Source organism: Scardinius erythrophthalmus, assembly GCF_964197995.2.
Source record: "Scardinius erythrophthalmus genome assembly, contig: HAP1_SCAFFOLD_52, whole genome shotgun sequence".
NCBI classification, from domain to species: Eukaryota; Metazoa; Chordata; class Actinopteri; order Cypriniformes; family Leuciscidae; genus Scardinius; species Scardinius erythrophthalmus.
The window spans coordinates 504,446-517,838 of record NW_028296539.1 but is presented as its reverse complement, the minus strand read 5'-3'; the positions used below and the strand labels follow the sequence as shown (position 1 = coordinate 517,838).

At 43.2% G+C, this 13,393-nt stretch overlaps 1 protein-coding gene across 3 annotated transcripts in view; it reads left to right on the top strand.

Moving 5' to 3' along the window:
- bnc2 (basonuclin zinc finger protein 2) overlaps positions 1–13,393 on the top strand; it is a 400,727-nt gene that overhangs the window by 5,527 nt on the left and 381,807 nt on the right. Inside the window, exon 1 of one of the 3 annotated variants that reach the window (XM_081394615.1) lies at positions 3,649–3,697. The exons of the other annotated variants lie outside the window; for them this stretch is intronic. The gene's annotated coding sequence lies outside the window, so the exon portion shown is untranslated. Of the gene's footprint in view, positions 1–3,648; positions 3,698–13,393 lie in introns of those variants that run through there. 3 annotated transcript variants of the gene reach the window in all.

Sequence of the window (13,393 nt, the reverse complement as noted above, 5' to 3'; positions counted from 1 at the left end):
TAGTAATCTATACTGCTTTAATATCACTAAAACCTGTGCTCACTGACTAATTGGGACACTTGTTAGTCTTCTTGCCTTAAAGCTTTAATAAGACTGCATTTTATTGTGAAGAGTTCAGAAGTTTTTAACTATTTTCATCAGACTTTTGTCTCTAAACTTTAAGAGCATCATTTTGAATCATGTTTCTCACTAGCAAAAGGGCTTTGGTGACATTCCTGATTGCGGCCTGTTCTCATTGTTAGCAGCTTTATACCCTCAAGACTTGGTAGAGCTAAAGATCTTTCTTTATGAAGAACTATGGAAAACATTTCTGAATCTTTTCAGCAGGACAGTGTGGAAATATTTTTTTCCTATACAAGAAATACAAGAGGAATTATAGAACACATTCCAAATTTAATACAAGTTAAGCTCAGATTCATTAATTAATTTATTTATTGTTTGTTGTAATTAACATAATGCCACAAATGTTGTGGATTGATTTTAACTTGCATTGAACCCGGAATATTCCTTTAACAGAATTAAATAAAAATGAAACTTTTAACATGACATTATTTTGAACCAATATAAAGTTCATAAATTGGTTAGCCAGTCAACCATTGTGAGGTTGGCATTACATTTACTGAAGCTACTCCAATAGAATAATATGCTTTAGCACAAGAACCATGAGTATCCATCAATGTTAATATTTCGTTAAGCGAGTCTTGGTTTCCAAAACGTTTCTTGCATTTCGAAACTACAGTAAATAATAATATCTTACCTGAAAATCCTTGGGGATGAATGCAATAAAAGCCATTTTTCTTTATTAGGTATTTTCTCCTGGCCCTCTCTTTCTTTCTCCTTTGCTACATGCCAGTAACCCAACACCACCAGAAACAAACGAACAGCTCTGGCACTAGTGAAAATCCTCAAAATGTTTTTCGCTATGAGACACTTTTTTAATTTCTTTATAGATATATAACTGTGTGCTATAGTGAAGCGAAGGCTGCTAATCGATATTATCTTATTGGGTGTGTGGTTTTGGTCAAATATCTCTCTTGGTTGTGCCTCAGGTGAGGGGCAGCAGACTAATAAAGCATGTTGTGTCTCAGGGGCAGAAGCAGGGATGAGTATGGATTAGTCAGTGTACCCTTCCTGTGAAAATACAGTATAGCTCAAATCTGGATCTCTCTCTCTGTCTCTGTATGGAAGGCTTTATTCATGTCCTAATGGAGCAGAGAGTCAGCACATGTCAAATAGAGATGAAGGGGGTCTGCAGAAATGCTCTCCTGCCTGTATGTTTGTCCTTGGTTAAGTCGGATTGCCTGTGGCTGATGTCTGAGGAAAGTTATGAAAGAAGCCATTCTGTTTAGTAGCTCTGAACTCAGAGATTGGGACACTGAACTATGCTTTAGTATCATTTATGGTGTATTTAAAGACAGCTTATTGTAAAGGGTTTACATATGTGTATTATTAAACCTTTATGTACTGAAAAAACAAAACAAATGAAACACCAAAATGATTTAAAGGGTGTTTCTGAAGGTTTTAACAATAATAATATATACAGATTTGTACTGTAATATCCAGGTTTTCCTGTTTTCTCTTTAATAAATAGATATGCTCAAATGCACTTCAAAAACAGCTCAGAGAGACAAAGAAAGAAGGGGAAGTAAGACATAAAGTGTGTGCCACTTGCAAGCCAAGCTGTTATTACAGTCTAGAGCACCCTGTCATAAATACTCATAATTAGATGCTTCCAGAGACCTAATAATTTTACCATGTAACACAAAGTATCTTGAGTGGCAGAGTTACTTTCCTCTCTCCTCAGCTTTATTTACTGCTAAAGTGAGCCAGTAGTCTGTTTCTCCTTATAACTCGCTAATGGAAGGGTTGGTTAGTACAGTAGCTGATGGCACCCTATATGATTTCTCCTTTCAGTGGTGTAATCTGAGCAAGTCCTGTGTTCATGTTTTCACAAGTAAACGCCACTCTGTTCCACTCCAGTGCTTCAGACCTCTTTTATGAGCCTATGAAAATTTCAGCTGCTTTTTTGACGTTAAGAAAAAAAAAAAAAACAGAAAAGAAAAAAACACGTAGCCAGCGCTGCACAACTCTTTCTTTTTTGGACAAAGGACCTTCATCAAATATCATTCAACCTAACAAAGTGTCCTTCACACCATTTTATACTTATTTGCAAGATATAAGTTCATCTTCAGATCTTACTGGCCAGGAAGGCTACATTAAATGTTAAGAGCATATTGGTACTGTATGTTAGCATTGTGCCTTTGTACCTGCATCCAGCATGTCTTTGTGAAGCATTAGCTGAAGCAGTCCAGGAGTTCTCCCTGTCTCCCACATCAAAGCTTCTCACATCTTCCGTCCAGGTCCAGCCACAGTCCAACTAGCCTATAATGCCAATTTTATAGTGCAAGTTTCAGCAGCTCTTCTCAGCTCTGAGTACATGGAGCATGTTTAGAGTGTCACCCAATGATGCTAGCAGTTGGTCCATATCATTCTTTTCTGAGAAGAATCACTCTAGTGTCTACTATGGTATGGAACATTAGACCATGGTTGTGGCTCAAGGTCTGCTAAGCCAAAAGTATGTTTCATTTGTTTGCTTGAAACAGGTTCTTAGGTTTTCAGTCTTCATGCAGTCCATGTATGCCTACATCATTACCAAAGCAACCCATGCAGATAGATTGGTTATGTTTGGACACACACATCTTATTTGATCACTTGCAATTAATAGTGAGGACAGTCTGCCTGAAAAGATATGATTTGAGAAACACACACAGCCTAAGACATTTTTTCTACTATTTAAAAATACCAATAAAGACAACAGAAGGGGAAGGTGAAAACAACAAAAATGGATATGTGAGGTCAGAACTTCAAAGCAGAAGGAAGTTGTAGTGTGCATGTATTGAATATGAGTTCATGGTAAGAGTATACTTAAAAGGCTAGAATGCTCTATGTAAATGCGGGACGTAATGATGGGGAAAAACAAAGCATTTCTCAAATTTTAGACTGCATGCACAGTATGAGGAGATCATATTATATATATATATACACACACTCACCTAAAGGATTATTAGGAACACCATACTAATACTGTGTTTGACCCTTTCGTCTTCAGAACTGCCTTAATTCTACGTGGCATTGATTCAACAAGGTGCTGAAAGCATTCTTTAGAAATGTTGGCCCATATTGATAGGATAGCATCTTGCAGTTGACGGAGATTTGTGGGATGCACATCCAGGGCACAAAGCTCCCGTTCCACCACATCCCAAAGATGCTCTATTGGGTTGAGATCTGGTGACTGTGGGGGCCATTTTAGTACAGTGAACTCATTGTCATGTTCAAGAAACCAATTTGAAATGATTCAAGCTTTGTGACATGGTGCATTATCCTGCTGGAAGTAGCCATCAGAGGATGGGTACATGGTGGTCATACAGGGATGGACATGGTCAGAAACAATGCTCAGGTAGGCCGTGGCATTTAAACAATGCCCAATTAGCACTAAGGGGCCTAAAGTGTGCCAAGAAAACATCCCACACACCATTACACCACCACCACCAGCCTGCACAGTGGTAACAAGGCATGATGGATCCATGTTCTCATTCTGTTTACGCCAAATTCTGACTCTACCATCTGAATGTCTCAACAGAAATCGAGAGTCATCAGACCAGACAACATTTTTCCAGTCTTCAACTGTCCAATTTTGGTGAGCTCGTGCAAATTGTAGCCTCTTTTTCCTATTTGTAGTGGAGATGAGTGTTACCCGGTGGGGTCTTCTGCTGTCCCATACACAAAAGAAATATATTTGAAATATATTTTCAGAATATATTTTGGAATATATGCAAATATTTGAAATTGGCCCAATATATTTCATACTTATATTTCATATATTTTTTGTTATATTTCAGAATATATTTCAATGTATTTGGAATATATGCCACATATATTTTTGACACTTTTGGGGACCCATACAGAAAAAAATACATTGAAATATATAATGAAATATAACAAAAATATATTAATTATAAGTATGAAATATATTTATTGGGCCAATTTCAAATATTTGCATATATTCCAAAATATATCCTGAAAATATATTTCAAATATATTTCTTTTGTGTATAGGGTAGCCCATCCGCCTCAAGGTTGTGCGTTTTGTGGCTTCACAAATGCTTTGCTGCATACCTCGGTTGTAACGAGTGGTTATTTCAGTCAAAGTTGCTCTTCTATCAGCTTGAATCAGTCGGCCCATTCTCCTCTGACCTCTAGCATCAACAAGGCATTTTCGCCCACAGGACTGCCGCATACTGGATGTTCTTGCCTTTTCACACCATTCTTTGTAAACCCTAGAAATGGTTGTGCGTTAAAATCCCAGTAACTGAGCAGATTGTGAAATACTCAGACCGGCCCGTCTGGCACCAACAACCATGCCACGCTCAAAATTGCTTAAATCACCTTTCTTTCCCATTCTGACATTCAGTTTGGAGGTCAGGAGATTGTCTTGACCAGGACCACACCCCTAAATGCATTGAAGCAACTGCCATGTGATTGGTTGATTAGATAATTGCATTAATGAGAAATTGAACAGGTGTTCCTAATAATCCTTTAGGTGAGTGTATATATATATATATATATATATATATATATATATATATATATATATATATATATATATATATATATTCATAAAAAGTGTTACAGTTTAGCCTTTGAGTTGTTTAGATTGTTCAGTTCTTTCTTCCTGTGGTAGCTTGACTATGCCAGAGTTTTTCAAAAGCCACTATAAACTTTTCAATGTCCTCTTTCATATCAACGTGGATGCAACAGTGTTACTCAGGCCATCAGGCTTGGAGAGAACATTAAACCAGTGCTGGTCATCCTGCTCTTCACAGGTCATTGTGCTATCAGGCAAGGATACAACTGAACACATGCTACAAAAATACGAATTCTACAGCACACATAATGGGTTGCCACAAATAAACAGCTTTGGTAACTGAAATGGCACAATAATCCAATATTCACTAAGGCACTACGCAATGGTATTTTTTTCACACAGAGATTCTTGAAAATTTCTGTACAAGTTGTTTTCTGGCATTGCATGATTTTGTTCATCCATGCTGCTAGACGTTTCCCATATTCTTTGCTTTTATAGACGGTATGCACATCATATCACAGTAGGAGAGAGTCACCCACTGAGTGGCAAAAAGACTGAGTGGCAGCATTGGTGTTCAGCTTGAATGCCGCAAAAAACACACAAAACACATCTAAAATGGGAAAGAGTTTGTGATTGACTGTACAAATAGATTCAACAAGAAATCTGAGCTTTTACAGCCGAAAGCTACAGAAAAGAAAAGAAAAGAAAAGAAAAGAAAAGAAAATGGATTCACAGAAACATTATATTGATATTGAAACAACCAGAATATCCATTGATGTCATAATATCCAAAAAGAATATTCAAAAGTGACATAAAAGTCACTTTTATGCAATCTTGAAGTACGACCAAGTGTCAAGTCAAATTTGTTAGCTCTTCACAAAACACATTTATTCTGAACGGCTTTACATAATTCATAATGTTATGTCTATGATGGCTTTGTCACTAGTGCTTTAACAAATTTTAGGGCTGGGAGATATGATGATATATATAACAATGATACAAGTGATCATCCAGATTTATATCTACATATATTGTATTTATAGTGTTGTCTAGCAGATAAAGCTCTCACAGGCTTTGATTTATGTATTTCCACAGCATCAAAATCAGGTACAAAGGTCAGGAAACCCAATTCCTGGCCAAATGTCAATGTCCAGGACCACTGGTTATTTGGTAAGATGTAAGGAACACTGTCGAGTCCAACTGCCTTTAATTTGAACCGTTAAAGGGTTAGTTCACCCAAAAATGAAAATTCTGTCAGTAATTACTCACCCTCATGTTGTTCCAACCCCGTAAGACTTTCGTTCATTTTCGGAACACAAATTAAGATATTTTTGATGAAATCTGAGAGCTGGATCACTCCTCTTGCAGGCTTATGGACACCTTAACTTGCTGGCCCAGAAAATGTATTAAAGACATTGTTAATATAGTCCAAGTGACTCCAGTGGCTCAATCTTAAGTTTATAAAGCGACGAGAATACTTTTTGTGCGCAAAATCAAACAAAAATAACGACTTTATTCCACTTTTCATTTCCTTCTCTCTGGAGAGAGGAGTGATCCAGCTCTCAGATTTCATCAAAAATATCTTAATTTGTGTTCCGAAGATGAACAAAAGTCTTACAGGGTTGGAACAACATGAGGGTGAGTAATTACTGACAGAATTTTCATTTTTGGGTGAACTAACCCTTTAATTGCAGTTTCCCCTATTAAATCTAGTCATGCTGCAGGATGTTTTGCCACTCAGTTCAGCCGAGGGGGTGTGTACCGGCGGGAATGTGACGTCAATGCATACCCTCTATTCACACACATCCTGGACAGGCCCGTAAAGACAGAGTGACGTCACTATATGGCATCTACCAAACTTGTTGCGAAGCCCCGCTCTTTCATCTTTCTTTTTATGTTAAACAACTGTGTATTGCGTAAGGTACCACTAAGCATAATTTTGTTGTTTGCATGGATTGTCAGTAGCCCCTTAGTCTCGGTATTGTTCCAGTTCACAGCCATTGTTATTTTCTTTTTACGTCATTGTCTGTATACAAACTTTCCCCTTCTTCCTGTTGTCAAATAGTCATAAAATACCTGATGCCTGTTCACACTCACATGCTCCGTAATTGGTCCCGATAATGTTACTAGGGTCTTGATATGAAGATTGAATTTTCCAGCATTCTGACTCCAGTTTGCATTCACATAGAAAGCTCTCCAGTGATTTGACTGTAGTTTTCTGAAATCCAGTGTGAATGTAGCTTACTGTATTTTAAGGGCATTTTGTTAGTCGGACCCCAATATAAACATTTAGCTACTTCCATTTAAGGCTGACTGACTTCACTCTTTTAAAGTGGTAAAAAGAAGACAGCATTCAACAACAATTCAGATTCAGTGGTCCACAGAATTCAAACCAGCATTTGTGTCCCAGCTAAAGATCTCCTTTGTGAATTCATACATGACAAGAAGAGTGCAGACCCAACCAAGAAAACATGATACAGTACACAAACATCTTCCTTACAGTTCAGAGGGGCATGATTGCAAACCAAGTGGACATCAGAGAAAAGACATTTCATTGAAAACATACAGTAAATGGTTCATAAATGTTCAAGTTTAAAATTAGCGTTTCATGTTATTTAGCTGCACAAAGACTATGTGCAAATGTGTTTTTACGACTCCCTGTGGTAGTGCCGACTCTGAATCTGTGAATAGGTTGCATAGGATGAGTCTATTTAATCATCCCGTCACCTACAGGTTTTCTTTCCAGCTTCTGGCAGCTTTGTAGTCATGTGACTTAATGTGGACTCTGGCTCATGGGCAGGCCAGGGAATTGTACAGTTATGATTTCTGAACACACTCACATTATAATCAGTGTAAGGCTTACTTTAGCCCCTAATCCTTAAGTGGATAAGCTAAGCTTTAATTAGGCTAATCAGCAGTATAATTAGCTCCAATTACATTTTATTGGCCAGATAACAACATATCTTTAAGTGGGCTTAAACAGCATTGCAAAAAAAGTGTGTTACATGAGAATGCAGTGGCATCTTCACAATCTTTTCACAAGCTCTATATATACAGTATGTACGCTAAAGTGCATTTTTGTTGTTTAAAAGCTTTGTCTTTTTTGTCAGTTTGCTGTGATGCTGTCAGGTTTGTGGACCAGTTTTGTGCTAGAGTTTACTGTGGATCACCTTGACAATAAGGAGGTTCACTCATCTGCCATGGCTTGACAGCGTGTCAGCAGTTTGGTCACTTAGTTCATTAAGCCTAGCGAGATGTGCATTGGTGCATTGAGGGTGAACCCAATCCTGGCCTGACAGCAAGATGGTAGCCCTCCAACTTCTAAGTGTTTATGGAGGATTTCGGAGACACAAACTTATTTTGCCTTTGTTGCTTGCACATTGTGACTCTTGGGAATCATAGTCTCTTTCTCAAAACCCATTGAAAAAAGTGTGTGTTTATCCTTTCAGGCCTGCTGTAGTAAGTATATGTTCATGAACAGCTTTGTTGAGAAAAATGATTCAATTCATTAACCACAGACTATTCTGTCACCGCTTTTGGACACACAATCATCATTTATAAAAATCAGTGTGTGCAGTACAAAAAAATAGGATGAGCAGCAGGACAGGATCTTGTCAGTTCTTCATTGGTCACTGCAAAGACAATGAGAGCTGACATCACTGACCTCCTCTAATAATTTCAAACATGTAAGTTGACTTTGGGTTGGTAGAGCCATTAACTCAGCAAGGAGTTGAGTCGCTGTGGGTGTTAACACCCACCTGCTGAAAGACTTGGGCTGAGTTCCAATTCACTATTTTATGCCCTTTACTCGCTAACTTCCCTCCATCTCACAGACTCGTATTGCTTACGTTACTTGAGTGCCCACTATTGGCGGAACCCTTACAATGGGTTTAAATGGACAGCCCTATGCCCTTGATCACTTGGAATGTATTGTTGGATTGTGGTATATGAATTGTGTGTATGAATAAACTCGCTCCCTCTCTCAAAATCGAGAGGGTCAGGGGTCTGTCCTTCCCTCGTCCACTTGACGAAGTGAAATGCTCTTCAAAATGGGATGGGGGGGGGGGATCCCCTTAGGGGAAGCGCTTAGGGAACATTGCAAGTGTCTAAAAACGAAGTGGAATTGTACCCCACGTCATACACACTGGCTCTCTCTGATTCTCCAGCAACTATGTAAATGAGCCTTGAAATCGACAGAAAAATCGTCTAGTGCGACGCTTGCTTTATTTATACACTATATGAAAGCTAGTCAATCCCCTAATAAGCACAAAAAATGTAGCACAAAGGAACACTGGGAGCATACGGGAAAATATACTACTCATAATCTGCACCTAATAACCTTAAGCATATTTACGTACATTCATTACTCATACATGCATATGAACATACACACCTTTGCAGTGGCACAGTCCAACGTTCTGATAACGTTTTCTAGAATATTTTTATGACCGAGGAAAGGAATTAGTTCTCTTACGAGAGTCCTCTCGTACTGCGTTTTATCAAAACGCTACGGGAAAAGTCTCTTTTCACGAAACACTGAAGCAAAAAATTATCCTTTAATTTTCATATATGTAAAACGCGTTGCGGCAGCAGCAGACAGCTATGGCGAGACGGCTTGCTCGCTCATTGGCTGCTCTGCGGCAACTGCTTAAGCCTATCGAGCGAGGCCTGAGATGGCATCAGGCCAATGAGGGCGCTTCGCGCCCTCCTCGCCACTTCCCGCCGAAACGGGCGTGGCTTACCTCTATAAAAGGAGCTCGAGAAGGCTGACTCACTTGATTTTAATCTCTTCAGCGAAGCGCACGCATCGCTGGATCACGGAAGCAAGCGTCGTTCGAAGCAAGCACTTCAGCGGGACGAGCCCTCGAAGCCGCTGGCCAACGCCGCCTTCTACAGCCGTACCTGCTGCGCTTTCCGACGCCTATATCCTTTATTGCTATATTGCTCTGTTTTCTGTGTGTGTGTGTGTGTGTGTGTGTGTTCGCTGCAACACTCACCCCTAAAAGAGCTGCGTCTTTTTCAAGACGCCTTCTCATGCAGCGCTCGCGCTCGCTGACGGCGAAATGCCCTTACTCCGAGCCAATTGCCTACGGTGACTCTGAGGACTCGCCAGGCATCCTTCCGAGGCTGCCCTTCCTGGAAGCGGACGGCGGGATTAGTTTTTCTTTACGTTACAAGAAAAGCTACCCTGCCTCCGCGCGCGTCATTCACCGGCGAAGGAGAAAAGAGTGTTCTCAGTCCCACCATTGGTCGGTCTCACCTCTTTTCTCTCATATTTCTCAGTTCCCTGTTCGGCGACTGGAAATATTATTGCAGCAAGTGAGTCTGTTATAGCATGCTTGCCTGCCAGCAAACGCCGAAGAATACATGTTGACTCCGCCTTTGCCGCCAATGCTTCACTCTGTCAGTCCCCTGAAGGCGACTGCAGAGATGCATTTTGCAGCCAGCGAGCGCGTAGTACCCGCTTGCCTGCAACCGAACACCGTTTCTACGGTTCCCGTGCGTCACTGGCGAAAGGAGAATGGAGTGTTTTCAGCCCCGCTGAAACTGGGCGATATCCACTCTTCTCACATTCAAAGCCTACATCCCCCTGTGGCTCAGTGGCGGAGTTATAGGTTTTCCGCATGGGAGACCGGAGTTTTAATCCCGGTCTAGCGGCATATATATTTTTATGCCGCCAATGCTTCGCTCTGTCAGTCCCCTGAAGGCGACTTCGGAGATGCATTTTGCAGCCAGCGAGCGCGTAGTACCCGCTTGCCTGCAACCGAACGCCGTTTCTACGGTTCCCGTGCGTCACTGGCGAAAGGGGAATGGAGTGTTTTCAGCCCCGCTGAAACCGGGCGATATCCACTCTTCTCACATTCTGGCATATTTCAGGCGTCTGAAAATGTTAGTATTGCATGTCGTGCTTACTCGCATGCCTGCAAGCAAACGCCAGTGTGGATAATACTCGCGCTGACTTTGTCTATGTATCTTCACTGTGGTCCAGTGGTAGATTATTAGACTCTCGCGCGGGGGATCCGAGTTCGAATCCCGGGTCTGCCGGCAGAAAATATTTTGCCGCCGAATGCAAATCACTCTGTTTGTTCCCCGAGAGGCAACTGCAGAAGTGTTTGTTTTCGCAGCCCACGAGCACGTGGTACATGCCTGCAAGCAAACGCCAGTGTGGATAATACTCGCGCTGACTTTGTCTATGTATCTTCACTGTGGTCCAGTGGTAGATTATTAGGCTCTCGCGCAGAGGATCCGAGTTCGAATCCCGGGTCTGCCGGCAGAAAATATTTATGCCGCCGAATGCAAATCACTCTGTTTGTTCCCCGAGAGGCAACTGCAGAAGTGTTTGTTTTGCAGCCCACGAGCGAAGTCCCGGCCACGGCCGATGATGCTATATGTGTACAGAAGATGCCCACTGCTTGTGCTCATCCCTACACATTAGCACAGCCCTTCACACAGGGCCCGCGCTCATATATTCGACTCGGGTCGATCACGCACACAACATAGTGAACGTGCCCACTGCCTGGTGCCCACAAATACTATGTTCTGCATGCCTTGTGGTTTCTGTAAAGACGAAACCTGTGCATTCACACTGCTCAGGCAGACAGTGCACTCATTGCAGTAATTGTGCCCGCTCTCCCGCGCCCACACTTACTAACGGTCATTATATGTCCTACGGGACTCGCCCAGCCCTCCCTTGCTCGGTTAAACACCGCAGCGGGGTCGAGCGCAGGCATTCTGCCCGGCCACGGCCGATGGTGCTATAAATGTAGTCTCGATGCCCACTCCTCAGTGCCCATCACTACACATAAGCACAGCCCTACACTTAGGGCTCGCGCACATAAAATCGACTCAGGTCGATTGTGCTTCCAACATAGTGAGAGTGCCCGCTTCCCAGTGCCCACGAACACTATGTCTAACAGATCACAGGCTCTCTGTAAAAACGAGACCTGTGAGCGCGCGCTCTGCTCAGGCAGACACCGCGCCCAAAGCAGTAAATGTGCCCGCTCCCAGCCCACATCTACTCGCTCACATGAGTCCTATGAGACTTTCTCAGTCCTCCCTCACTCAGCTAAGCACTGTAGTAAGGTCGAGGACGAGCGTTCCGCCCGCTGTATTAAGCGCGCGCCCCGCCTCAAATGCCACAGGCATAACGCCTATGTTTTTATCCCCCGAAGCGCCTCTGTCGCACGGCGAACAGAGCGCGCTCCGTATCCAGCCCCTAGCCAGCCATGCAGAAGCATGGGCAGCGCTTCCAGGGGTTTCGGACTGGGTGCTAGGCATTATAAAGAGAGGCTTCTCGCTACAGTTTTGTCGACGCCCTCCCCGCTTCACAGCGCGCGTCGGAACTACGGTTTCGTTGGAAGTAGCTCACCTACTTCGAGCCGAAATATCAAAACTGATAAGCAAAGGGGCGATAGAGCGCGTTCCCCCAGCTCTAAGCGAAGGGGGACTATACAGCAGATACTTTCTAGTCCCCAAAAAGGACGGCGGTATCAGACCCATACTGGATCTAAGACGGCTGAACAGAGTATTATTGAAACGCAGTTTCAAAATGCTCACAACCAGCAAAATTCTCGCGCATGTTCGCCGAGAAGACTGGTTCATGTCGATAGATCTGAAGGACGCATATTTTCAAATACAGATAGCGTCACACCACAGGCGATACTTGAGATTCGCCTTCGGGGGTCAGACATACCAGTATACAGTCCTGCCATTCGGCTTGTCCCTAGCACCTCGTACATTTACGAAATGCAGGGACGCAGCGCTCGCTCCTCTCAGACTCAGAGGCATGCGAGTGCTGAACTATTTGGACGACTGGTTGATCCTAGCTCAATCACGATCACAGCTCGTGGAGCACAGAACCATTTTACTCGATCACCTCGAGAATCTTGGTATCACAGTCAACTGGACAAAGAGTTCATTGAACCCCAGTCAAACGATTTTGTTTCTGGGCGTCGTTCTGGACTCACAGTCTATGACAGCGCGGCTGTCACCACAGCGCGTGTTGATCATTCAGCGCGCGGCGAGGTCTTTCCGCCGCGGCGCTGTCACCCCGCTCAGGAAGTTTCAAAAGATGCTGGGTCTCATGGCTTCAGCATCGTCAGTTCTCCGGCTGGGCCTGCTCCGCATGCGCCCGCTGCAGTTCTGGTTGAAAACGCGGGTACCGCGCAGACCGTGGGCGACCGGTCGATTACGCCTCAAGGTCGATCAGAGCTGTGTTTCAGCCCTGGCGCCTTGGACGGCGGACGACTGGTACCAATCAGGTGTAAGCCTGGGGACTTCCTCGAGAGTGAGGATGGTGTCGACAGACGCATCCACCTCGGGATGGGGAGCTCTGCTCGAGGGCAGACCGTTCTTCGGCCTGTGGTCGGAACGAGAAAAGCTCCAACACATAAACTGCCTAGAAATGCTGGCAGTGCACAACGCGATGACGCGTTTTTGTCCCCACATCAAGGACGAACACGTCATAGTCCGTTCGGACAACATGGCTGTGGTGTCCTACATAAATCGCCAGGGCGGTCTGAAGTCCATATCCCTGTACAGGCTGGCGAAACGCCTCCTATTATGGGCTCAGCACAACTTACGCTCGCTGAGAGCAGTGCATGTACCTGAGCTTCAGAATGTGGGCCCAGACAGACTGTCCAGGAACAATGTTCCCCCGGGCGAATGGTCTCTACACCCACAAACAGTCCGGCTGTTGTGGGAGAGATTAGGCAGAGCGGAGGTGGACCTTTTCGCGTCCCGCGAAAAC